At 44.9% G+C, this 27,268-nt stretch overlaps 1 long non-coding RNA gene across 1 annotated transcript in view; it reads left to right on the forward strand.

Annotated features, from left to right (window-relative positions):
* Window positions 1–14,057, forward strand: part of LOC130124583 (uncharacterized) — a 38,271-nt gene extending 24,214 nt beyond the window's left edge. The window contains exons 2-4 of the long non-coding RNA XR_008811370.1: window positions 3,468–3,523; window positions 10,607–10,871; window positions 14,045–14,057. This is a non-coding gene — a long non-coding RNA (uncharacterized LOC130124583). The remainder of the gene's footprint in view (window positions 1–3,467; window positions 3,524–10,606; window positions 10,872–14,044) is intronic.
* The last annotated feature ends 13,211 nt before the right edge of the window (window positions 14,058–27,268 follow it).

The following is a 27,268-nucleotide window of genomic DNA, read 5'->3' on the forward strand; positions in this document are numbered from 1 at the left end:
AGCTATTTGCCTGGCAGGTATGCGGCAGGCAGGCAGAGCTGGGGAGTAGGAGGGGGGGCACAGAGGCCTCCTGGGCACCAGGCAGGAGGGTAAACAAGCTTCAAAGCCCCTGCAGAAGCCTCAAACTTGACCTGGGGTGAAGCCCCCCCTCATTAACTACACACCAGGCAGCATCTGGAATAATCACACAGGACACCAGAGCCTATATCACTCTGAACTGTGCAGATGCCACAAGCCAGAGGGACGTATGCTGTAAGGTGAGCCTGCATGCTAAAAAGAGCAAAGTCTCAAAGCTACTTTTTTTTTTGTGGATTATTTCCCCCCCCCTTTTTTTTTTTCTTCCCAACCGCACCCAGCCATTTACCCCACTCTTCCAAGCCATCCCGGTCGCTGCCCCACCCCCTCTGCCAATCTGGGGAGGGCTGCAGACTACCACATGTCTCCTTCGACACATGGAGTCGCCAGCCGCTTCTTTTCACCTGACAGTGAGGAGTTTCACCAGGGGGATGTAGAGTGTGGAAGGATCACACTATTCCCTCCAGTTACCCCCCCCCCCTGAACAGGTGCTCCAACCGACCAGAGGAGGCGCTAGTGCAACGACCAGGACACACACCCACATCCGGCATCCCACCCGCAGACACGGCCAATTGTGTCTGTAGGGATGCCCAACCAAACTGGAGATAACACGGGGATTCGAACCGGCGATCCCCGTGTTGGTAGGCAACGGACTAGACCGCTACACTACCTGGATGCTCCTCAAAGCTAAATTTGTTTGTTTGCAGAGGTCACAGGCTTTGGACAGTGCATTTGTAGACTCAGGTTTGTTACAATTGAAAAATATATATTCGTAGAGCTAAAATATATTATTCAACTATATTTCATTTCCTCCAATTTTGATTGATCTCAATCTTAATGTTCTCAGGGGGTCAAAATGCTGTAGAAAAAAACTGTCTGTCTACCTCTCTATGAGCTAAAATATATTAGTTTAGTGCAATAGCTACAGTTTTCTTGTTGATACATTCAAATTAAAGCACTAAAGTTGCAAATAAAATTGCATGATAGCTTAGATTGTGAGTACCATATTTTGTATTACATTTTGGACAGAACTGCAATGCATTTCAGCTTTATCAAGGATGTTTCTATTACCCCCCCTCCCCCCAACAGCCTTCATACCCCAGATAGCTCAGATAAGCATCGTTCGTATAGCTCCGATAAGCATCGTTCGTTCCACTGTACACCAGAGGCACTCGTGCAGAAAATCCATCCAACACGTTCTCTTATCACAGTCATGGATCATTGATTTATTACTGTCGGCAAATTCTGTCCTTGTCAAAGAGCAAAGACCAGACCTGCTATCTCTTTGATCATGTCATGACAAACTGTCACGATGAAAACCACAAAAGGTGGCATCTTGCACCCCACCCCCTGACAGGGGGGCCGTTTTGTTAAGCCTATCATTCCTTCCGACGGCTTCCCCTGGTCATCTGATGATGGATAGCCGCACAGCAGATGTTTCAGGAAGTAGCCCATTGATAACGGTCCCCAGAGAAGCCTCCTGATTGGAGCTCATCACCCTCCCTGTTTTTCTCAGCACCCCATCCATCACTGGCTGAAATTGGAAGCCGCCCTTGAGTGTGCTGATGGAATAGGTGGTGATGAGATGCGTTGATTTTCGAGCTCCGCATCCTAAGAGAGTAAAGATGATTGCGTCTGTGATTATGGACTCTAGGGTTGGGTTGTATGTACATTTCATTAGCTATGTCTGTAACTCATATTGTGTCATAAATGAGCACCCTCTTCATTTGAGATGGCGCTCTTTTACCGAGCGACTTACAATGAGGGCAACAGAAGTATTAATCTAAAACTCATTACTTTTTTTTTGAGAAATAGGGAAATAACCTTGAGCTGAATGCAGATGTATTCCTTTAAACCATGTACATAATGAAACCGGGTTATCTGGAGAAATACTGCAACAAAACTTGCAGAAGCCCTTCCAGGCACATTTTACATTTCATTGTCAAATTTCACAAACTAGGATTTGTACCCAACCACGATCAACTCTAATCTCAACCCCCACAAAATTGCCCATTAGCACTGAAACACACACACACACACACACACATATGTACCCTGCCCTTACTCTAACCAGGCTTCATAGTCACCCTCTACACACACACACACACACACACACACACACACAGTCTTATCCTGTGCGTAGAAAAAAAGTCATTTCCCTGTCAAATTTAAAGCTTATACAAGGAGTTTTTCATCCGTCCCAATTTACTTGGATGCCTCTATCTGACTGAAATAAGCAAATGAGACCATCAGCAAGAAGAGTACACATCACTACATCATGATTCCAAATGCTGGTCTCCACATCAGATTCCTTGCAAATTCTGACGAAAGGATTTACGGCGCACAGACTGATTACATATAGCCACAATTATAGAAACAGTACCCCATCGCCGTATATCTTGCAAACACCTGTTTTCCCAAAACACCACTACATCTCTCACTCTACAAAGCAAATGCTCGAGCTACCGACGGGCGAACATAGATCTGTGCAACAAGGAAGTCGTCATTCTATTGCGAGACACTTGTGCTTTAATCCGCGGTGTTGCACAAAGCCAACAAAAATCCCAAACTCCTCATAGCAGCTTTGACTTGCTCTAATGCAAAGGGCACTTCCTTCCATCTTCATGTGAAAGTAAAGTTTTATTGAGTCTGTTTTTAAGAAAAAATTCATTGTAGGGAGCGTGCACTGCAGGTTTGTCAAACAAAAGCCCCTGTTTCTAGAATATGCTATCTAAAAAGGTCAAAGATGCTGCTTTTCAAGCAGACCAGGGTGGTGTGGGGGTGGGGGGGTCTGCCCCAGAGAGAAGCCTGTGTGTGCTATGGTGGCGGCTCACATTGTCAGCCTGAGCAGCCGTCGTCAGTGGAGCTCCTCGCCAGGGTGCAAGAAGCATTCAGCTCTGAAGGATTTAAGAAACGGCGCCATCGTCCTGAATTTAAATGAGTTCAGGGCCCCGTGTGCAGATGGCCAGTTACACAGCCAGATATGGCATTCAGTAGTTCAGCGCCCTCTCTAATCGAACACTCTCTTCTCCTCATCCCCTTCCTTTTTCCTCTCTTTATCCCTTGGCCTCTTTGCACACCTTGAGTGCACATGTCCACATGACAAGGAGTGCACCACAGCAACAGTTCCACTCCCCGTCATCGCTCGGCCCGTATATTCTGTTTTGTCTCGCCTACACATTTTGTCTTTTCTCCATTCCCCCCATCCGGCTTTCCCAAGCAAGGAACGAGAGGAAAAAAATTGCTTTTCCTTAGCTCCCAATCAAGTAGATTCAACTACACAAAGCGGCAAACACTATTTTTTCTTGTTCTCTCATTCTGTATGCAGAAATCTCCCTCTTGCTCTTTAACAGTCTGATTTTTTTTTGTTTTGTTTTTTTGGTTCTTCTGAGATTTCTGACGCTGAGGAACGAGATGAAGACGTCAGTTCTCACTCACCAGTAATCGGGTAAGTACCAGTTACACACATGCACACATTTCTAATTCTCTCTTTCTCTTTCTGACACGCTGTGTTGTTACACGGGTGTACTTGTCTCTTTCAACCTTTCGCCCCAATTCTACCTCTCTTTCTCTCTTTTCACTCTCTCACTCTCCCTCTCGCTTTTTGACTTTGCCTCTCTCTTTCATACACACACGAACACACTCTCTCTCACACGCACACACACATACACACACTCTCGCTCTCTCTCTCTCACACACACACACACACGCTCAAACATGGATTCGTTGCTTTGAGTCAGCTCTGTCACACTGAATGAGTGCCCTCGCTGCCTCACAACACTCTGATAGATTAACAACGAATTCCAGATTAAAGCACCAGGGACAAGTGAAAGCTTCTAGACACTGCAGAGCTCGCCTGACGTCACGGGCCATCCGAAGGACCAGATGTCGGGAATATAAAGTATGCCTCGGAAGGAGAAATTCCATTTCCTGCTTCGCGCACTGGTAGACATTTATGAAGAACCATGTCACGGCTGCTAAGACGTGTATTGCTTTCTGTCACCTGGATGTCAGGCCGGATCCAGACACGGGCAGGGGTGGGCATTGCCCATCCAAATCTTAGCTCCGCCCACCCCAAATCACCTTGCCCAATTTACTGGATTACATGCCCCAGTAATAAGATACTGTGCCCGAGTAAAAAAAAAAAAAAAAAGCAGCCAGTTATATTTTTAAGTGAATAAAACAAGATATTTGATATAGTTTTGTTTCTTCTTTTGATAACAAAGCCACTGTGACTATAATACAGCTTCATAAAGTTGCCCACAGTCTCACACAGCGGTCCTCTCTCTACTGTCAGTAGTTTCATTAGCTCACCCACTGCTGGAGAGCTGCTGTCGGCAGTCAGCTGTGATCCATTCATAGACAAATAAGACACGGCAGCAGGTGAGCTGTTTCATTCATTTTTCCAACAGTAGAAAAAGTCCGGCTTGCTGACTATCCGAGAGTCCACATGAATGATTTAAATAGTTTGTCGCGACGTTCTCGTCAGGCATCAGACAAATTAGGCCAAACTCCATTCAAAATTCTTGCAGTTTAACATTGCCGTATTTTTCAATAAAGAAACACATAATTAAAACAAAATTTAAGACCTCTGACAAATCTCTGGTGTCTTTTAGAACATTCATCCAGCTATTATCCGAGCCACTTATCCCAATCAGGGTCGCGGGATGCCGGAGCCTATCCCAGCAGTCAATGGGCGGCAGGCGGGGAGACACCCTGGACAGGGCCGACACAAACACACACACACATTTACACCCAGGGACAATTTAGTATGGCTGATTCACCTGGCCTACATGTCTTTGGACTGTGGGAGGAAACCCACGCAGACATGGGGAGAACATGCAGACTCCACACAGAGGACGACCCGGGATGACCCCAAGGCTGGACAGCCCCAGGGTTTGAACCCAGGACCTTCTTGCTATGAGGCGACTACACTAACCACTGGGCCACCGTGCCGCCTCTTTACAGAGGTTCCCAGACTTTTCACACCATGTACCATTATGTAAAAAACCAAATTTCCCAAGTACCACTTCCCATTGCAGATACCAACTATGTAACAGCCACCTCACTTATGTAAGTCCACCCCTGACTACTACTACTACTAATAATAATAATAATAATGATAATAATAATGAAAGACGCAGATGTGGACCAACAAAAGACACACCAGTGGCTGAGGAGCACTGGGCTGAAAGCAGGGACAGAGGGCCTGATAATTGCTGCACAAGACCAGAGCCTGGCAACCAGTTCCTATCACCATCGCATCATCAAAGATGGAACAGACCCAAAATGCAGAATCTGGAATGTACGAAGAAACCATCGACCACATTGTCTCAGGTTGCCCGAAACTGGCAAAGACCGAGTACATATACAGGCACAACAAGGCAGCAGCATACCTGCCCTGGAAGATCTGCAGGAGTGACAAGATCAAGACGACTGAGAAGTGGTACGAACATCAGCCAAAAACAGTCACTGAGAAAAATGACGTCACCATCCTCAGGGACATGCCCACCCACACTGACAGAGAGATAAAAGCCAACAAGCCCGACATCGTTATCAAGGACAGGAAGGAAAAGAGGTGCATGCTCATCGACATGGCAATACCATCCGAAAAAAACACCTCAGTGAAAGTCACAGAGAAGCTTACCAAGTACAAAGACCTGGAGATTGAAATCAACGGGATGTGGGATATGAAGACCAAAACAACACCAGTGGTCATCGGAGCTCTAGGACTCATGAAGAAGGGAATGGAAAAGTTCACCAACTGTATTCCAGGCAACATCAACATCCATGCAATCCAGAAGATCGTCCTACTCGGAACAGTCCACAGCCCACATATTACGACGAGTACTGTCAATCAAGTGACATCTGCCCTACAGTGCCTCGGGTCCATAGTTTGGACCCAGCTCTACATGATGTAAAACAAGAAACATGAAAGAAATAATAATAATAATAATAATAATAATAATACCATTTCAGTGAGACGGATGAGCCTGTTTGCACTGGCATACTTTTGGAATGTGAGGCATGAGGCACGAGTGCAGTCAGCACAAGTCACAGATCTGGCTCTGCATCCATTCAGTTGTGGTACTTTATTATGACAAGCTAATAATGTTAGCTAAAATCAATGACTGAGGTGGCTGAATCCGACTGCGTCAAGGCCTACGCTACTAGTTCATGCTATGTCGGATGTAACACTAATTTTTTACAAAAGTGTAATGTGATGTGTAACCCAGCCACTGAGGATGCACAAGCCAGTGCATCCTTAGTGCCGGTCCCAAGCCAGGACAAATGGGGAGGGTTGCGTCAGGAAGGGCATCCGGCATAAAATCTTTGCCAAATCAAATATGCGGATCATAAATAAGACTTACATACCGGATCGGTCGAGGCCCGGGTTACCAACGACCGCCACCGGTACTGTTAACCAGCAGGGTGTCGGTGGAAACTATGCTACCTTTGGGCGAAGGAGAAGGAGAGGAGGAAAGCATGTCCAGAGGCAGCTAGAGAGGAGGAAGGGTAGGCATGTGGAGGTGAGAGTTGGAACTTTGAATGTTGGCACTATGACTGGTAAAGGGAGAGAGCTGGCTGACATGATGGAAAGAAGAAAGGTAGGCATACTGTGTGTGCAAGAGACCAGGTGGAAGGGGAGTAAGGCCAGGAGTATCGGAGGTGGGTTCAAACTCTTCTACCATGGTGTGAATGGGAGGAGTAATGGGGTAGGGGTAATTCTGAAGGAAGAGTATGTCAAGAGCGTGCTGGAGGTGAAGAGAGTGTCAGACAGAGTGATGGGTATGAAGCTGGAAATTGAAGGTTTATTGCTGAATGTTATCAGCGCATATGCCCTGCAAGTTGGGTGTGAGATGGATGAAAAAGAAGAATTCTGGAGTGAGTTGGACGACATGGTGGAGAGGGTACCCAAGGAGGAGAGAGTGGTGATTGGAGCGGACTTCAATGGACATGTTGGTGAAGGGAACAGAGGTGATGAGGAGGTGATGGGAAGGTATGGAGTCAAGAAGAGAAATGTGGAAGGACAGATGGTGGTTGATTTTGCGAAAAGGATGGAAATGGCTGTGGTGAATACATATTTCAAGAAGAGGGAGGAACACAGGGTGACATACAAGAGTGGAGGAAAGTGCACACAGGTGGACTATATCTTATGTAGAAGGCGCCATCTAAAAGGGATTGGAGACTGCAAGGTGGTGACAGGGGAGAACGTAGCTAGGCAGCATCGGATGGTGGTCTGTAGGATGACTTTGGAGACCAAGAAGAGGAAGCGAGTGAAGACACAGCCGAAGATCAAATGGTGGAAGTTGAAGAAGGAAGACTGTTGTGTGGAGTTCAGGCAGGAGTTAAGACAGGCACTGGGTGGTAGTGAAGAGTTGCCAGATGGCTGGACAACCACTGCAGAAATAGTGAGGGAGACAGCTAGGAAGGTACTTGGTGTGTCATCAGGACAGAGGAAGGAAGACAAGGAGACTTGGTGGTGGAATGAGGAAGTACAGAAAATTATACAGAGGAAAAGGTTGGCAAAGAAGAAGTGGGATAGTAAGAGAGATGAAGAAAGTAGACAGGAGTACAAGGAGATGCAGCGTAAAGCAAAGAGAGAGGTGGCAAAGGCAAAGGAAAAGGCGTATGGTGAGTTGTATGACAGGTTAGACACTAAGGAAGGAGAAAAGGACTTGTACCGATTGGCTAGACAGAGGGACCAAGCTGCAAAGGATGTGCAGCAAGTTAGGGCGATCAAGGATAGAGATGGAAATGTGCTGACAAGTGAGGAGAGTGTGCTAAGAAGGTGGAAGGAATACTTTGAGGGGCTGATGAATGAAGAAAATGAGAGAGAGAGAAGGTTGGATGATGTAGGGATAGTGAATCAGGAAGTTCAGTGGATTAACAAGGAGGAAGTGAGGGCAGCTATGAAGAGGATGAAGAGTGGAAAGGCAGTTGGTCCTGATGACATACCTGTGGAGGCATGGAGATGTTTAGGAGAGATGGCAGTGGAGTTTTTAACTAGATTGTTTAACACAATCCTGGAAAGTGAGAGGATGCCTGAGGAGTGGAGACGAAGCATACTGGTGCCGATTTTGAAGAACAAGGGCGATGTGCAGAACTGTAACAACTACAGAGGTATAAAGTTGATCAGCCACAGCATGAAGATTTGGGAAAGAGTAATAGAAGCTAGGTTAAGAGGAGAGGTGATGATCAGCGAGCAGCAGTATGGTTTCATGCCACGAAAGAGCACCACAGATGCGATGTTTGCTTTGAGAATGTTGTTTGAGAAGTATAGAGAAGGCCAGAAAGAGTTGCATTGTGTCTTTGTAGATTTAGAGAAAGCTTATGACAGAGTGCCGAGAGAGGAGGTGTGGTATTGTATGAGGAAGTCAGGAGTTGCAGAGAAGTATGTAGGAGTGGTGCAGGATACGTATGAGGGAAGTGTGACAATGGTGAGGTGTGCGGTTGGAATGACAGATGGGTTCAAGGTGGAGGTCGGATTACATCAAGGATCGGCTCTGAGCCCTTTCTTGTTTGCAATGGTGATGGACAGGTTGACGGACAAGATCAGGCAGGAGTCTCCATGGACGATGATGTTTGCGGATGACATTGTGATCTGTAGCGAGACTAGGGTGCAGGTTGAGGAGAGCCTGGAGAGGTGGAGGTATGCACTGGAGAGAAGAGGAATGAAAGTCAGTAGGCGCAAGACAGAATACCTATGCGTGAATGAGAGAGAGGACAGTGGAATGGTCAGGATGCAAGGAGTGGAGGTGACAAAGGCATTTGAGTTTAAATACTTGGGGTCAACTGTCCAAAGTAACGGGGAGTGCAGTAGAGAGGTGAAAAAGAGAGTGCAGGCAGGGTGGAGTGGGTGGAGAAGAGTGTCAGGAGTGATTTGCGACAGAAGGGTACCAGCAAGAGTTAAAGGGAAAGTTTACAAGATGGTTGTGAGACCAGCTATGTTATATGGTTTGGAGACAGTGACACTGACGAAAAGACAGGAGGCGGAGCTGGAGGTGGCAGAGTTGAAGATGCTAAGATTTTCACTGGGAGTAACGAAGAAGGACAGGATTAGGAATGATTATATTAGAGGGACCGCTCAGGTTGGACGGTTTGGAGACAAAGCAAGAGAGGCAAGATTGAGATGGCTTGGACATGTGTGGAGGAGAGATGCTGAGTATATTGGGAGAAGGATGCTGAATATGGAGCTGCCAGGGAAGAGGAGAAGAGGAAGGCCAAAGAGGAGGTTTATGGATGTGGTGAGGGAAGACATCCAGGTGGCTGGTGTGACAGAGGAAGACGCAGAAGACAGGAAGAAATGGAAACGGATTATCCGCTGTGGCGACCCCTAACGGGAGCAGCCAAAAGTAGTAGTAGTAGTAATGTGATGTGTCTATGTAATAATTGTTTGTAATAAAATTAAATTAAATGACAGCTTTTTGGTTTTTAGTTAAGGACTTGGGCCAGTTGGAGTGCAATTGTAAGGCCTTTCAGCAAGGCTCTTGTATACCATCAGGTAGAACCTTGCATACCACCAGTGGTACACGTGCCATAGTTTGGGAATCACTGTTTTAGAAAATTCGGCATGTGTGTGAGTCACAGAACAGCTTAGCCGCGGGAACTAGGAGTACGGAGGGTGCTGCAGCACTCCCTAGCGAAATGTAGACACACTACAACCATCCATCCATCCATTATCCAAGCCGCTTATCCCAATTGGGGTCACGCAATGCTGGAGCCTATCCCAGCAGTCATTGGGCAGCAGGCGGAGAGACACCCTGGACAGGCCACCAGTCCATCGCAGGGCCACAAACTATAATTCAAAATTACATAAATTTAGTTTGATAAATTGATTAATTATGATGTTAGTCACTATTATAAACTAAATGTAATTTGATTTTATACCTTACTTGGTAAGAAAATAAACACATAATTGATCAGAATTAATCTGCCATTTTTGTTAAGGGCGAGGCGGGCTGCTCGTGCATGGTTAGTGATGGAAACTTCCCGGGTCAACAGTTCATGTGCTCCTACAGAAGTTAGCAACAACATGGCACAAAAGCGCATTTCAGATTTCTTTAGAGTTCCACCCCAGGGTAAAAAGCCTAATAGATCTGAGGCAGAAAATCCTTGTACACAGAGACGGTGTTGCCCAGTTGGATATTCATGCCATGATGAAAATTTTTATCAGTGTCACCCTGGAGTGCAAAAACCCATTTAAAGTGTTATGACTGCAGCACATGGTAAGAATACTGGTTTATTGTTATGTGTTCCTGCCGTCCAGTATATGGGCATGGTCTATCAACTGTTCAGTTCAACTGAAAGTTCATTCACATATATTATTGGACATAATTATTTTTCTTTACAGGAATCAGGACCACTTTGTCATTTTATTTAATTTCATGTACACAAGTACATGAAATGAAATGAAATGAAATATCGTTTCCTCCAGCAATGCAACCCAAAGACAAAAAACACCTATCTAAAAACTACAAGAACATGTATATCAAACTAAAAAAAAAATTAAAAATAATTTACTGTCCAGGAGAACGAACGGCAGGATGACTGTCGGAATTGCCAGTCTGCGTGGGCTAGCAGTTAACCTAGCCTGCCCCACTTCAGCATCCTTGTCAGACCGTCCTCGGTGCTTCCTCCTCGGGCCCAGCTCCAGGCAGGGCCGTGATCCCTGGGCCCACAGGACGCAGCAGACCAACCTCTTCCAGCCGATCCAGCGCCAGCTCTCCCGGCCATCAAACGAAGACACAAACTTAAACGCAGATGTGGACAAGACACTGCATGGACAGTACTGGGTGAGGCCACCGCAAACGTGATTTCGTGCTGCCATAACTCTGCCTCCCCAACACATACAGTGCATCCGGAAAGTATTCACACCCCTTCACTTTCCCCACATTTTGTTATGTTACAGCCTTATTCCAAAATGGATTAAATTCCTTTTTTCCCTCATCAATCTACATGTAATACCCCATAATGACAAAGTGAAAAAGGTTTTGTAGAAATTTTTGCAAATTTATTAAAAATAAAAAACTGAAATATTGCATGTACACAAGTATACACACCCTTAGCTGTGACACTCAAAATTGAGCTCAGGTTCATCCTGTTTCCACTGATCATCCTTGAGATGTTTCTACGTCTTGATTGGAGTCCTCTAGTAGTAAATTAAATTGATTGGACATGATTTGGAAAGGCACACACTTGTCTATATAAGGTCCCACTGTTGGCAGTGCATGTCAGAGCAGAAACCAAGCCATGAAGTCTAAGGAATTGTCTGTGGACCTCTGAGACAGGATTGTATCGAGGCACAGATCTGGGAAGGGTACAAAAAAATGTCTACAGCTTTGAAGGTCCCAAATAGCACAGTGGTCTCCATCATTCCTAAATGGAAGAAGTTTGGATCCACCAGGACTCTTCCTAGAGCTGGCCGCCCAGCCAAACTGAGCAATTGGGGGCGAAGGGCCTTGGTCAGGGAGGTGACCAAGAACCCGATGGTCACTCTGACAGAGCTCCAGCGTTCCTCTGTGGAGATGGGAGAACCTTCCAGAAGGACAACCATCTCTGCAGCACTCCACCAATCAGGCCTTTATGGTAGAGTGGCCAGACGGAAGCCTCTGCTCAGTAAAAGGCACATGACAGCCTGCTTGGAGTTTGCCAGAAAGCACCTAAAGGACTCTCAGACCATGAGAAACAAGATTCTCTGGTCTGATGAAACCAAGATTGAACTCTTTGGCCTGAATGCCAAACGTCACGTCTGGAGGAAACCAGGCACCTCTCATCACCTTGCTAATACCATCCCTACAGTGAAGCATGGTGGTGGCAGCATCATGCTATGGGGATGTTTTTTTCAGCAGCAGGAACTGGGAGACTAGTCAGGGTCGAGGGAAAGATGAATGGAGCAAAGTACAGAGAGATCCTTGATGAAAACCTGCTCCAGAGCGCTCAGGACCTCAGACTGGGGCGAAGGTTTACCTTTCAACACGACAACGACCCTGAGCACACAGCCGAGACAACGAAGGAGTAGCTTCGGGACAAGTCTGTGAATGTCCTTGAGTGGCCCAGCCAGAGCCCAGACTTGAACCCCATTGAACATCTCTGGAAAGACCTGAAAATAACTGTGCAGTGACGCTCCCCGTCTAACCTTACAGAGCTCGAGAGGATCTGCAGAGAAGAATGGGAGAAATACCCCAAATATAGGTGTGCCAAGCTTGTAGTTTCATACCCAAGAAGACTTGAGGCTGTAATTGCTGCCAAGGGTGCCTCAACCAAGTACTGAGTAAAGGGTGTGAATACTTATGTACATGCAATATTTCAGTTTTTTATTTTTAATAAATTTGCAAAAATTTCTATAAAACCATTTTCGCTTTGTCATTATGGGGTATTGTATGTAGATTGATGAGAAAAAAAAGGAATTGAATCCATTTTGGAATAAGGCTGTAACATAACAAAATGTGGGGAAAGTGAAGGGGTGTGAATACTTTCCGGATGCACTGTAAGTACAATACATAAGTCAATACATAAGCAATACACACGTGTATTACTTATGTATTGGAAAACAAGAATGAGGTCACACCTTATAGTTTTAATTAGCCTACTGTATATCCTGTTATGCAATCATTAGGCCTGTTTGGCCTACAGCTTAATGCGCGTTCAGAACTTTTGATCAATGAGGCTCAATATCCTTCTACCATTGCACAGTGTGCCTTTTAATTTGTTTTTGCTGTGGTATAAAATTTGAGGCTGCATTTCTATGTTTCAGTGTTTGGGTCTGAATGAAATTGAACCTAAGTTGAATAGCTATAGTGGTCTGTTATTTTCCGGTAGTTCTGGATCAGTATGCCACGCTACTTGTTGTCTTGGTTAGGCTATTTATAATGAATTGAATCTCTATAAAGTTGTGATGGTTGTGTTGTGGTGTGTGGTGGTTAACTTTGGTTGTCAATTTTGGTAGCACCGGCCCTTTTGTCAGAGCCAGTTGCAAGCGGTGCTCTCATGATATTTATTACATGTTGACACCCCCACTCCTCCCCTCGAAGTGCAGCACCCCCATCTCAAAATATGTTCCCGCAGGCCTGCAGAACAGCATTGTATTACAATGAAAAACTCACCAATTCCAGCTGAAGTTACAGCCACAGGCGCACATTACACATTAACTATCTCTATCTTCTATCTTATGCTACGTGCTTAGGCTTTAAATATCTACCTGTACTTACTGTAAAAAACTGAGATAAAGAATGAACAGCAATATCAAGTTAATTTTATGTATTTCAAATATGAAGTCTTATATCTCTTGAATAGTGCATTAAATATTAATGGTTTCATATCTTCTGTTCGATGTGGTGCTCAATTTTACAAAGTTAATTGTCCTGTAAAGTCAAACTGAAACTTAAATTTGTGCAGTGTATAATATAGTAGTAATGCTAATATTAATACAAATAATAACAACAATAGCAACAATGACACGATTACAACAACAACAATACTCCTGTTAAAGTAACATGGGGGGGTACTCTCTATTGTAATTACCTATCATTTTACTTGGACAATTAGTGTTTTATATTAGATTGCAGTTGCTTAGTAGAGCTGGTCCATGAGACGTGTGTTTTCAGGATTGTTAGTTCATGTTTTTTGCTCATTTATACAGTTAGTGTACTATACATATTTATGAACTACTGTACATAGTAGTGAGTTCATAAACAGTTCGTGCATGTAGCCTGCAGTAGTCTGACATTAAAATGAGGGGAATGGCCTATAGACTGTAGTACAGCACACTGTGACATGAATAAAAAGTTGCCCACCCCTAATCTCTAATTGCCCCCCCCCAATTAAAACAGTCTGGAACCAGGCCTGTCTGGGTGTCCCTAAAGCCATCACTGATATACGTTCATACTGAAGATGTCCCACTCAATGCTGTAGGCAGTGGAGGCCATGCATTTATACTGAATCTTTCCTGTCTCTGATCTACTTACAGATTTTCCTGGTTCTATGAGACAGTTGTATTAATTGAAGAAGTCTACCACCATGGTTTAAGCTGCATTAGTGCTGTAAACAGTGGGAGCCATTGCAGAAGTCCTTTGTGCCTTTATGCTGCATGGACCCTTAACAGTTCTGCAACACTTCTGGACGTTGGTCTTCACACATTCATCAAGCACACTACTGTTCCCCCCCCACCATTTTTCCCCCCAATTGTACTTGCCCAATTACCCCACTCTTCCAGGCCGTCCCGGTTGCTGCTCCACCCCCTCTGCCGATCCAGGGAGGGCTGCAGACTACCACATGCCTCCTCCAATACATGTGGTGTCACCAGCCGCTTCTTTTCACCTGACAGTGAGGAGTTTCGCCAGGGGGATGTAGCGCGTGGGAGGATCACGCTATTCCCCCCGAGTTCCCCGTCCCCCCCGAACAGGCGCCCTGACTGACCAGAGGAGGCGCTAGTGTAGCGACCAGGACACATACCCACCTCCGGCTTCCCACCCGCAGACACAGCCAATTGTGTCTGACCAAGCCGGAGGTAACGCGGGGATTCAAACCAGCGATTCCCGTGTTAATAAGCAACGGAATAGACCGCTGTGCCACCCAGACGTGCACACTACTGTTTACATTAGCGACTATTTCAAAAGTCTGGCTTCATAGAGCTAGCCTGCATTTGTGCTGCAGAAAATTAATTCTTGAGTCAAAACAACCAGGATGATTACAAGACAAAACTCAAATGTTTCCTATTCAAATGGTAACCACACCATTCTCTCCAACTACCAAGAATAAACGTAAAAAATACTTGTCAAATATTTCCTGTTCCTTCCTCTCCGCTGCAGCATACATCCATACATGCATAATGAAACATAATGCCACGTTGGTTATGCCATTATACAACACATGTCCATGAGATTATACTACAGCCATTCATTTTGCAAAGGTACAGTGTTTTTCATCACCTGGTTTTAAAGCTAAACATTTGGTACTTTCAGATAATGAAAAAATCTCAGCAAGCCATTCTTTCTCCCATTCCTTTCATTGCACACAGGCATTCTTAGAGGTCCGTGCATTTGTTTGTTTGCTGCTTGGCATGAAGTGGGAGACGTTAAATCCAAATTGGCTAATTAGCAGGGAGATAGCATTGGTGCAAACAGGGCTAATGAAATAAACCCTGTCCTAAAAGAAGAGATTAGCAATTCCGCTATTTGACTACACAGCCATTTATGTTTTTATTCTGTCTTTTAATGTAGCATCCTAATGAACACTGCTCTTGCATTTATGTCGTGTGTGTGTTTGTGTGTGTGTGTGTGTGTGTGTCTCCATGTGTGTCCGTTTGCATGCATTGTTGCGTGCGTGTGATACTAAACAGCTCTTTCTTATTTGTTTACCACAAACTTCTTGTTTACTAATGGACAGTATGGCAATCGTCAGTGTAACAGATACAGTCTTGGCGTGCAGCGCACAAGCTGTCTGGCGTTTCCTGTGAGGGAGACTGTGTTGTATTTACATTGGGTGAGGGAGACTTAGAGCTGACCTCTTAGAGTTTATTGTCCCACGCAATCCACTGTTGTGAAATCAGCATCGGTTAAACAAATGATACTTGGAGAGGCTTCTGAGAGTCTGCTCGTATGCGTGTCGTGAACCCATAGAAAGCACAAATGATGTGTGTGTCCATGTGCGGTATGTGTGTGTACTTGTATGTAAATACATGCCTGCTTTTAGATGTACGTCTGAAATTGCATACTATGTAAATTGCAAGTTTTTCAGTTTTAAAAGCCTGACATCCAAATTTACAGTGTTGTATTTACGTGTCTTATGTGAGCAATCCACTCAGTCAAATTTCTCCATCCATCCGTCCATTATCAAAACCGCTTATCCTGCTCTCAGGGTCGCGGGGATGCCGGAGCCTATCCCAGCAGTCATTGGGCACCAGGCGGGGAGACACCTTGGACAGGGCGCCAGGCCATCACAGGGCCTAATTTCTTAATTTTAATTTAATTTAATTTTTTTTCAATTTTAATAATAGGGTCAAATTTCTCATTTGTCAAAATTTGACTTGGCATATAAATCATATTCTGATGTGGATTCATGACTACGTCGTCACGCTGCGCATTCCATCTCTGAATGTTGGTGGGACTCGAGGAGGAAGTTCAAACATGTTTGGTCCTCTCATCTCTCATGTGTTTTGGCTACAATCCGGTCCATACAGTATGTCTGTGTGCGCGCACACACACACACACACACACACACACACACACACACACACACACACACACACACACACAGATATGTTGCGAGTTTAAGATGCACAAGAACACTTGCATACCCACACATACATCTGTTGTCCTAATCCTCACCCATGCATGTAGATAAATGCGCACACGCAAGCAATGTAAGTAACACATAAAGAAACATGCATACATACACACCCACATATATGTATCTGTGGTTATAATCCTCCCCCATGAGCACAAATACACACACACACACGTTTATATTCCCAGCAACATGCTTGTTTAAGCGCAGTCACCTAGTCTGATCTTGTGAAGTGTTGCTGATGAATGGAGCACACAGGGCATCACAGCGACCAGGACACAGGGGACCCCCCCTCCCCCCCATCTACTTTATCATCCCTAACACCATTCATTCCCTGGACCATCTATCTATCCAGCACTGGCCTAGGAATTCATTAACCCACCAGCCCCCAGATTTCTTAAAGGTGCTTTGTGTATTTTCTACCTGAAGGCTGACCTCTGTTGTTCAGTGATATGAATAACAACAACAACAACAACAATCAGAATAGACAAGACAAGCAAACTCGAGAAGAAAAGAAGTGGATACGCAGCATGATTGCAGATATTCGCTCTTGAATGTCTTCAGTATACGTCGATTTGCCGTGATAGCTGCATGCTTTGCTGAGGACTGCGAGCATGAGCAATTTTTGGGGGATTGGGGTGTCACCAGCTGCCTAACAATAGGAACACAGTCAGCTAGCCAAGCGTTTGTGTTTTTGAATGCCAGTATGTTGGTATTTGTGTGTGTGTGTGTGATATTTATGAGTCTTGTTACAGAGAGGCCATTATCACCTGGTGTGTGTGTATGTGTGTGTGTGTGTGTGTATCTGTTTGTATTAATCTTTATCCACTTGTCTCTCTGCTGCATTCTCTGGTGTTAGCTTTACAGTTTATGCACTTATCTGTCCATGCACATATGCCAGTGGGCGTATACATTAATGCTGTCAGTGTATGAATGTTGGGGGCGGGGGAGGGGCACGCTTGTCTGTTTGTTTATGCTGTGTGTTTGTCTATGTCTTATGTGGGATAACATCTTACAATATGCATTCTTGTACATCTGTGCAGGTGTGTCTTGAAGCATTTATGCATTGTGCATGAGTGTGTGTGTGTATGTGTGTGAGCATACGTGTGTTGGTTTATGTGCTCTGTGCTCTCATCTCTGTGTGAAACAAAATATGCATCTGTCTATGTGCACATATCTGCAGCTCCAAAGTTCACTTTGTATGCTTTGGTGTGCGTCATTCCCATGTGCTTGTGTTTGTCCTATGTGTGCGTGTGTGGGGGGGTGGCAATGTACATATTTATGCATGTATGTGTCATTGTGATTATGTGCAGACATTCTTCCTACATGTGTTAGTGTGTCTGTGTCAGGCCACGCGTGTGCACATCCATGCTACCATGCACTTTTTATATTCAAATGAAGCCTCGTGTCAACACAAAAGAAGACTGCCCCTGCAGAAGCCATTTCTTATTTCCCTATTGTAAACAATGGGCTATTGTGGCACTCTGGCTGACTGACAGATTCAATATAGCCCCCGCAACAGAAAACAGATTAAGTCTCTGCATCATTGCTTACAGCTCCATTTAGTCACCATTAATTGACTTCATCACTGGCAGCCATTCTTTAGCTGAAAGTAAAGAGGTTTAAGAAAAATGAGAGCTTCAGAAACAATGGCGATCGCCGTTTCAGAGACGTTGCGTTAGCCTAGTCTTATGCTACGAGATATCCATTCTTAACAGGAGACTCCACTGACAAGGTCTCTGATTGGTTTTAGTCTGTGTGCAGTGATGAAGCATGAAAATAAAGTGGTAAAACAATCGCTCTGGGGAAAGCATCGAGGAAAAAGTTCGAAATTAGAATTTCAGCAAGAAATAAAGACTAAAGAAATACCAACTCGCCTCAAACAAAAAAAGAAAAGACAGTCTAATATGCTCATTCAAATGTGTTTGTGTGCATGTGTGTATCTGCACGTTCATGCATGCATGCGAGTGTGTGTATTTTGCAACTAATTGCTTCATTTCACTCAGTCGCTATGAGGCAACAGTGCAGCAATGAAGCCCTTTTGACTTGGGATCGCACATTTCTCAGGGGACTAGTGATATGAGGTTCTTATTGGATAACAACGTGATTTCACAGAGAAACTGAATGCCCTCTGCTTACGATTTTGGAGCAATAGCGATTAGACTAGTCTGGTGACAACATTTGGCTCACGGCATGATGATATCATCACTCTAGGTATCAGTGTCACTCCTGGCACGCTCGGTCAGCTGCGCTCCAGCACACAAGTTCACAAAGGGACCGTCACTTCTTCTCCTGGAGAACAACAACTGAAAGTTCAGCCAAAGACTTGCATGATGATAATACTATATGAGGAGGAAACTATGATTGCAATAGGGCGTCCGGGTGGCGTGGCGGTCTATTCCGTTGCCTACCAACATGGGGATCGCCAGTTCGAATCCCCGTGTTACCTCCGGCTTGGTTGGGCATCCCTACAGACACAATTGGCCGTGTCTGCAGGTGGGAAGCCGGATATGGGTATGTGTCCTGGTCGCTGCACTAGCACCTCCTCTGGTCGGTTGGGGAACCTGTTCTGGGGCGGAGGGGGAACTGGGGGAATAGCGTGATCCTCCAGCTATGTCCCCCTGGTGAAACTCCTCACTGTCAGGTGAAACGAAGCAGCTGGCTACTCCACATGTATCGGAGGAGGCATGTGGTAGTTTGCAGCCCTCCCAGGATCGGCAGAGGGGGTGGAGCAATGACCGGGATGGCTCGAAAGAGTGGGGTAATTGGCCGTATACAACTGGGAGAAAAAGGGGGGGGGAAATCCAAAAAAAAAATAAAAATAATAAAAACACTGATTGCAATAACAGCACCTATGCACCCACACAAAAATCTATCAGTTTCTCTGTTTTCTTTCTTTTGTATCTACATCTGTTTCTACCATAGATACAAACACACAAACCCATACATTTCCAAGGAGCAAGCTAAAGAACAGGACAATTGCATTAGGCGTGTATTTTCAAGTGAACTTTCCTCGCGCGCTTCCAGTGTCACGGCTGAGCTCTACTTTTGTGATTAATGGCTCTACTTTGTGAGGAGCTCCATAGAGCAAAATAACCACAAAGCCATGACAAGGCAGCTCTAAATGCGCTGAGCTGCACTGCACGAGTTCCAGGAACTGCAACCGGACGAGTGGCGGGTCGAGCGGATGGAGGGCAGAGAACAGCCAGAAATATCACTGCGTCATTTATTACATTTGTGATCTACGACTCACGGAGGGAAAGTCATCAGACTGTTGACTATAATGATCGGAAAGGTAACATGGACCTTTAGTCTGAAGTGAAAAAAAAACACCACTTTTTCCCCACTCTGTTGGTCTCTGAAAAGCTCATCTTTATTGAATAAGTTTACTGTCAATGTATATTTGTGTCATTAACTTCCTGAAATTAATCTCTTTTATTGCTATTGGCTTCAAGTGGGTTAAAGTTTTCTTTCATGGCTGCAAGGACCGTGTAAGTTATTTGTCAGTTGCTTCGGCTGAGTTGTATCATTGCTCTTTTAATGGTTTCCATTGTTTTCATTGCTGTCTAATTTGAATAAAAATCAGCTTTTTTAAATAATAATAAGGCCAAGATGCATTTACAAGTAGTGCTAAAGGTTTTTGGTGGTGACAGTATTACATTTTAGCTTTTGTGAGACAGGACGGTTGAGACGGAAAGGGAAGGCGACATGCGGCAGTGACTGAGCTGCGTTCAGGCCCAGGTGGTATGCACTCATCTGGCTGAAATGGCCCAAGGAAATTCAGTCAGGAAATGCCTGCTGACTGCTGACCCAGTTGGCCTCTGTCACATATTAACCATAAACCCAATAACAATCTCCCCTGGTGACGGCAGGCTAGGAAATCAGTTTGTGTTGCACTAATGACTGTTTTACTGCTGTACACCCACCTCCATTCCACCTGCCACCTGTTTGGATTTGCTTCTATGTACCGTATGATGGTTTTTTTCCTTATGTTCTTGATTAGATATTTGTGCACTCCAAGTGCAGTGTGCACATGAGAGCAAATGAATTTGTCATCAAAGCTATGTTGCCATTTAAAATGCAATAAAGTATACTTTCCATATGGTTTCCTGGCTGAATTACCGTGACATCATCGGTGGTCAGACGGGGTCGAGTATGACTGTCCTCAGGTGGGTGTAGAGGCCGATCCTGGAGCCACATGATAGGAATACACCTGCATGTGACAGCTTTTTACATGGAGCGGCTGATGCGCCTCCAGCCACCACATGGTACTTAGCAGGGGTTGGCCAGAGTCCAATGGCATGGAGAACCAAGACTATTGGGGACCACCCTCTGTTGCAGCCTTCACCCACCTTCACTTCCATTGTGACCTGGAGACATCTTCCGCCAGTTAAACTGTTGAGGTCTTTGTTGGATCACACTTCGTCTGTGACCTGGAGACATCTTCCGCCAGTTCAATCGTTGAGGTCTTTGTTGGATCACACTTTGTCTGGAACCTCCCCCTTGACCTATCCGCCTTGGGTGACCCTACCAGGAGCGAAGCTCCGGATGGCACAGCTGTTGGGATCATTGGTAAGTGCAAGCTTCTCCACCACGGCAAGGTCATGATCCAGGAGAAGACTACCATAACACCCAATGCTAACAAGGACAATTAACCTAAAGGCCAACATCCACTGCAAGTGTTTTTGATGCAGTACCTGTGTTGCAGCTGACACATGCAGACATTTCATACAGTGTTGTGTCTACTAGGCACAGATTTTTGCTGGTCTGATCTCTTGCCGCTGTAAGTCTATTTTCCTGGACCCATGTGTGTCAGTGAAGTGCTGTATCAGTGAAATTAATATATTATATGATCTCTTCTGAGTCAGAAATCTCACTTATCCTGAAGGAACACTATTTATTACGCTTTTCCCACTGCTGGATGGATTTCTCTGTCACATAGTTTGTTTTCTATCTCATCAGCTCTGTTTAGCCATAAATCTAAGATATATACATAGCACTATTAACCCAAAAACCTGGAAAACCACCACAAATAACTCAAAACCTTGCTGTTCATTAGTGTTTGTGAGACGCTAATGGACATTAGCTTGATGTGACGAGACCACAAGCCGGAAGCACACCAGTGGACATTCAACTGTAGATTCTCTCGACAGCGGCAGTATCCCTTCTAAGATCATTTGGAAGTTGTCATGTTAAATAAGATAAGGTAAGACAAACTTTATTCATACCTATGGGGAAATTCATCCTCCGCATCTAACCCATCCTAGCTGTGTAGCGGGGACAAACTCCAGGTCTTCTTTCCTATTGCCTTGCTCAGGGGCACAGAAAGGAGGAGTATTAACCCTAACTTGCATGTCTTTGATGGTGGGAGGAAACTCATGCAGACATGGGGAGAACATGCAAACGCCACACAGAAATGAACTGGGACAGCCTGGGGTTCGAACCCAGGACCTTCTTGCTGTGAGGCAACAGTGCTAACCACTGGGCCATTGTGCTGATCTTAGACTATCCGTAGTCCAGGTTTTTTCCCCTTACATAATGCTTTTGTGTTTTTAGCTGGCACATGAAAGATTGATGCAAGCCATCATTAGGGACTTGATAAGAAAAATAAATTCACCTTTTGTTCAAATGCTATTCCGACTCATTGGTCCACCTTGAGCCCCCGGCCCTCCACGATTCTCCCACCAAGGACAGACGCCTGTTGAATCAAACAATGGACAGGTCTGAATGCTGTGATTTTATTCCATCCATCCATCTATTATCCAAACCTCTTATCCTGCTCTCAGGGTTGCGGGGATGCTGGAGCCTATCCCAGCAGTCATTGGGCAGCAGGCGGGGAGACACCCTGGACAGGCCGCCAGGCCATCACAGGGCCAACACAAAATATATATGGTCACTGCCAATTGAAATCGGTGGCAAGTCATCAAACAGGAACAGCATATCTCAGCAACACTTTAATTTATTGATACCAAACTTGGACTTGGGATGCCTTCCTGAGTGTGCGCAACAAATGTGTGAGGGCCAAGCTGGCCAGTAGGACAGAGTTGCCATGGCAACTTGACCTGCTCATTTAAAGTGGGGCTGTAAGCACTAATGGCAAAAAGTTGTTTTTGCCAATTGCAGCGCCCCCCAGTGACTACACAATGACACAAAATTTGTTGTGCTGTGATTTTACGTAACACAAAAACCAGCAATGACACCGAAATGATGCGCTTCCTCCCTCTCGACTGTGCAAATCAAAATTGAAAAGCTAGACTTCTGTAGGAGGCAGTTAGATGTTCTGGCCACCTGCGGTGTAGAACAAGGAGAGCCCCAAAGTGTCTATTTATAAAAACCCATTTGGATGTGGCTTTGGCCATTGGCTATGTGATGAGATTCCACCCCCACGCCCTCCTCCACCTCCACGACAGGAGAACAGCGTTTTAATTTTGCTTCTCTCATTTGAGCTTCTATACTGCAGAAGGCACTGTATAGGGTCTGGTGGAATCCAGTAATTTGCTGTGTGTATGCGTGTGTGCATGTATACGTGTGTGTGTGTGTGTGTGTGTGTGTGTGTGTGTGTGTGTTGGTGTCTACTGTGTGTGCTTATATGCACATTACTGGATGCAGGTTAACATAAATGCGGTCCTGGGTGCGTTAGTGTCTGTTAGTGTAAGTGTATGCCTGTGTGTGTTTGTGTTTCCTGTGTACAGGCTTAGAAAATAATAACAGAGAGAGAGAGAGAGAGAGAGAGAGAGAGAGAGAGAGATGCAGAGATGCAGAGATGCAGAGATGCAATGAAGTTTAGTTTAAAGTGCCTACATTCTCACCAGGGGTGGAAATTAACTTTTTTGTCCACCTGCCACTGTGGCTGGTGGATTCCAAAATCTACCAGCCACTCCATTTTTTTACCAGCCACTTTCTTTTTTTAACCGGCAGTGTGTAACTGCATGTGAAAAATAATAAAACAAGATCTACAATATTCAAGCAATAGGCTATTTTAAATATTTAAACTCTTAAAATACTACTTTCAAAATCTAGTTTACTCTTCTATGGTTTTCAAAATTGTGTACACTACCTTTAAAACATTTAACATATTTGTCAAAAAATAACCAGTGTATCAGTGCCACCAAAATTCCCTTTATTATTACATAAACCAAGACTGTAACAAGTAGAAGGAATTGTGTCAGTATGGGTCTTAATTCAACACTAACGTTAGTAAATGACGATTTACTTGCTAACTACACGTAACGTTAGCTAGCTAATGACATTACATGACAACTATATTCTGGCCTTAATTCAACACTTAATCTAACGTTAGTGAATAGATTTTTTTTTAAATTACGATTTACTTGCATTGCCACACGTAATCTGTAAATGGCCTTCCTTTTTTCGCGATTGCGTGGGCATTTCTAAACAGTAGGCTCATCTTCTCCAACTGGGACGCGTTCATGGCAGCGGTATCCTGCGGGGTCGATTTTCCCTGTACTATCTTTATTACATGGATGTGGCATTTGGATAATTCATGGTCTTTTATGGCCTCCAATTTTAGGTTTTTAGTTCCAATAATGAAACTGTTAGCTTTCTTGTTGGCATCTGTCATGTGCATAAACGACAAGCAAGGGAGTCGCGATTAATAACGTGCTTTATTCAGCCATCTGCTTCCAGTCCCCGACCCGGACAATCCCCAGAATGCCCCAGTACAGAACCGCGCTAAAACATACAGTTGCGTGCCCCTCCTCTTACGTACACAGCATGCTGGGCACTGTAGTTCTCATCACAGCATCCGAAGCGTGTTGACGACATACCCAACAGAACATTGTCTGGCTTGTCTCCTCGTAAACTAACCAAACACGGGACTCTGTCTCCGTTGTCAGTTATTCTCCACTTCTCATTAAAAAAACGTTTTCGTTTCGTCTTCGCCTCTTCAACCTGTGTCTCCTCCTGGGATGTTTTCTCTGCAGACCTCTTAACCCCTGCGATGTAACGCCACATTGTGTTTTCTGGCTCTCTCCTCGTCCTCGAAAGTGTCTGCGTGAATAGGAGACTCGCAAGACAAGCGTCCCTATTCTCTGCCTCTGATTGGCTAACCAACGATGGCAACAAGTACTAGCCAATCAGAGGCAGAGTAGGGCGGGTCATAGGGGGGAAAACAAGGCAGATTCGCGATTCAGTGTGTCACAAATTGCTACTTTTCTTTACCCGCCAACGTGGCTGGTAGGTTGAGCAAATTCACCCGCCAATACGCAAATCCACCCGCATTTGGCGTGTAGCGGGTGCTAATTTCCATCCCTGATTCTCACTGTAGCAAAACACAGTATATAACCTGCTGATTTCATCCACCTTGATTAGATTTATTTTCAGATCACATAGGCGATAGTACGTGGACTGGGTTACCTTGGCAACTGTTGACCACACTTTTCAATCCCCATTATTCACCTCATAGAAAAGCAGGCGAGTGTTAAAGGCATATTGACAATTTGCAGGGTTGGTCACAGAATGTTTGGAATACCAAGCCGGAGTTTTCCAGCGTGGTATTTCCGACAGGGAAAGCCAGGCAATTTCACAGGCTATTTCGGTGAAGTTGTGGGGGAGCAGGGGGATGTTGCACATTCCAATTTTATCAGGAAAAAAACTAAAATGTGTATTTAATTTTCTCATGAACAGTATTTTTTTGATGCTGTGGCTTAGATGTGGCTTATCTTGTTTTTCTTTTTTGTTGCTTAGCATGACGTGTGTGTGTGTGTGAGGGAGAGTGTGTGCGGTGTCTGCGTGTAAACAGAGGATGGAGATAACCTTGCAATTAAACTATGAAAAGGCTGAGCAAAAACTAGGACAAGACACCAGCCTTAAAGCAATCATTAATATTTGCCTTTAATTTTTCAGGCAAAAGACACAAATCCTTGATTCCAAGGACCAGCGGATTTCTATTTGGACCTTCTCTAAATCCCCCAAACATTTGTTTTTAATATTTCCGTTCAGTGGCACCCTGTTTCACACTCTTTGCTCAGGGGTTCATCACCAGTCGTTCTCAAGGGAGGAGAAGAAGAAGGTGGGTGCTCCTTCTCCAGCCAAGATCTAGTCACAACTCAAGTCACTCCCAAGTCACAAGCCAGCCTTTCTCGTCCCGCTGCCCTGCAATTCACACAGACAGACCTGGAACGGATTTGCTTGCTGAGATGAGAGCCTGGGGATCAAAAGTCTTTTAATTGGAGCTCTTCTCCTTCTTGATCCCAGCATATGGTGGGGCTGATGCACTGGCTAATGTCAGCTCCCAGGCGCCTGGCAAAGCATGCTGTGTGCACACTTGTGCACACACTCATACACACACACACACACACAGAGCCTCGTACATTGAAAGCCATATTCTCAGGCACATGTACACACTAACTAATGAACATGTTTATGATAGATTGCAGAGGGAGAATCTCCAGGGAAGGATCAAGGAAGGCTCTCTTAAATAGAACGTGGAACATGCATGTATGTGCACGTGCATGCACACACACACACGCAAAACAAAAGATACCCTCAAGCTATCTCTTCTCATCTCATCTGGGCCAAGTGTGCTGTGTTTAGTTTAAAAATGCTCCCTCTAGAGAAGGCAGGTAAAGCCACTACAAAAACACTTTGTGGCTGAGCATTAGAATGTAAGACAGTAGGGAGCATGGGATGAAACACACAGCATGCCGGTACACACTCATTCTGTCTTTGAAATAAAAGATGTGGCGCTTCAACAAAGTAAGAGCAGAGTGTGTGTGCAAGTGTGTGCATGAGCGCTGAGGTGTTTGTCTTCTTAAGTGTGTGTGTGTGTGTGTTCATGCCTTTAGTCTAAAAGTGCATGTGTATGTGGGGGGAGATGAAAATATTTACCACATCACAGCAGGGAGTCTGTGTGTCTGTAAGTTTCAGTCCGCTGTCTGAATTCACTCCTGGTTTTGATCACACGTGCAGGTAGTGTTTGATACATGTCAATCTTTCATTTTCCTAGATCACCACCAAACTCCCGAGGAGAAATATGGGAGATAGCAGCACAACCAACTCTGCTTCTGTAAATAACCATTGCTGTTGTTTAATCAAAAAGCTACTGCAATCAAAAGTAACATGCCAACTCTGACTTGAGGATAAAAACTGTTTGCATTTCTCTCCCACAAAAACCCAGCAACTTATCTCGCTAAGTTCCATATGGCAGAATGGCAAGCCAGAACATTAGCTAGCTAATACAATTCCCACATGAAATCCTTAAATGCAGATAGCTGTGTAATGCCGGGCTGGTGTCTGTGCTGATTTGGACCAATAAAGGGACACCGGGCGTGGGTAATGGAGAAAATCAACAAGTGTTGATGGGCTGTTGTGGTCAGTCGGCCGTGGCTGTGGTTCTCCTTCGGGCCAACTGGGTATTTTGGCCTGGAGAGAGGCCAGAGTAGAGCAATGTGCAGTTTGTTCAATAAGCATTGCATAACTTCATTAGAGTGGCTCGGTGGGTAGCAGTGCTACCTCTCAGCAGGAGGGTCCTGGGTTTTATCCCAGTCTTTCTGTGTGGAGTTTGCATGCTCTCCAAAGATATATCAGCTCATGTATATTTTAGACTCTAAATTGCACATATGAATGGTGTAGAAGCGATTGTTTGTCTGGGGCTTGCGATGGAAAGTTGAAACATCCAATGTTTTCCCAGTCTTGCTTTGTTTCCTCTTAAATGAGATGTCCATCCATCCATTATCCAAACCGCTTATCCTCCTCTCAGTTTCGCGGGGATGCTGAAGCCTATTCCAGTAGTCATTGGGCAGCAGGAGGGGAGACACCCTGGACAGGCCGCGAGGCCATCACAGGGCCGACACACACACACACACACACACACACATTCACACCTAGGGACAATTTAGTACAGCCGATTCACCTGACCTGCATGTGGCCTTATTTGCATTGTGTT

The sequence above is a fragment of the Lampris incognitus genome, chromosome 14, assembly GCF_029633865.1.
Source record: "Lampris incognitus isolate fLamInc1 chromosome 14, fLamInc1.hap2, whole genome shotgun sequence".
Taxonomy (NCBI): domain Eukaryota; kingdom Metazoa; phylum Chordata; class Actinopteri; order Lampriformes; family Lampridae; genus Lampris; species Lampris incognitus.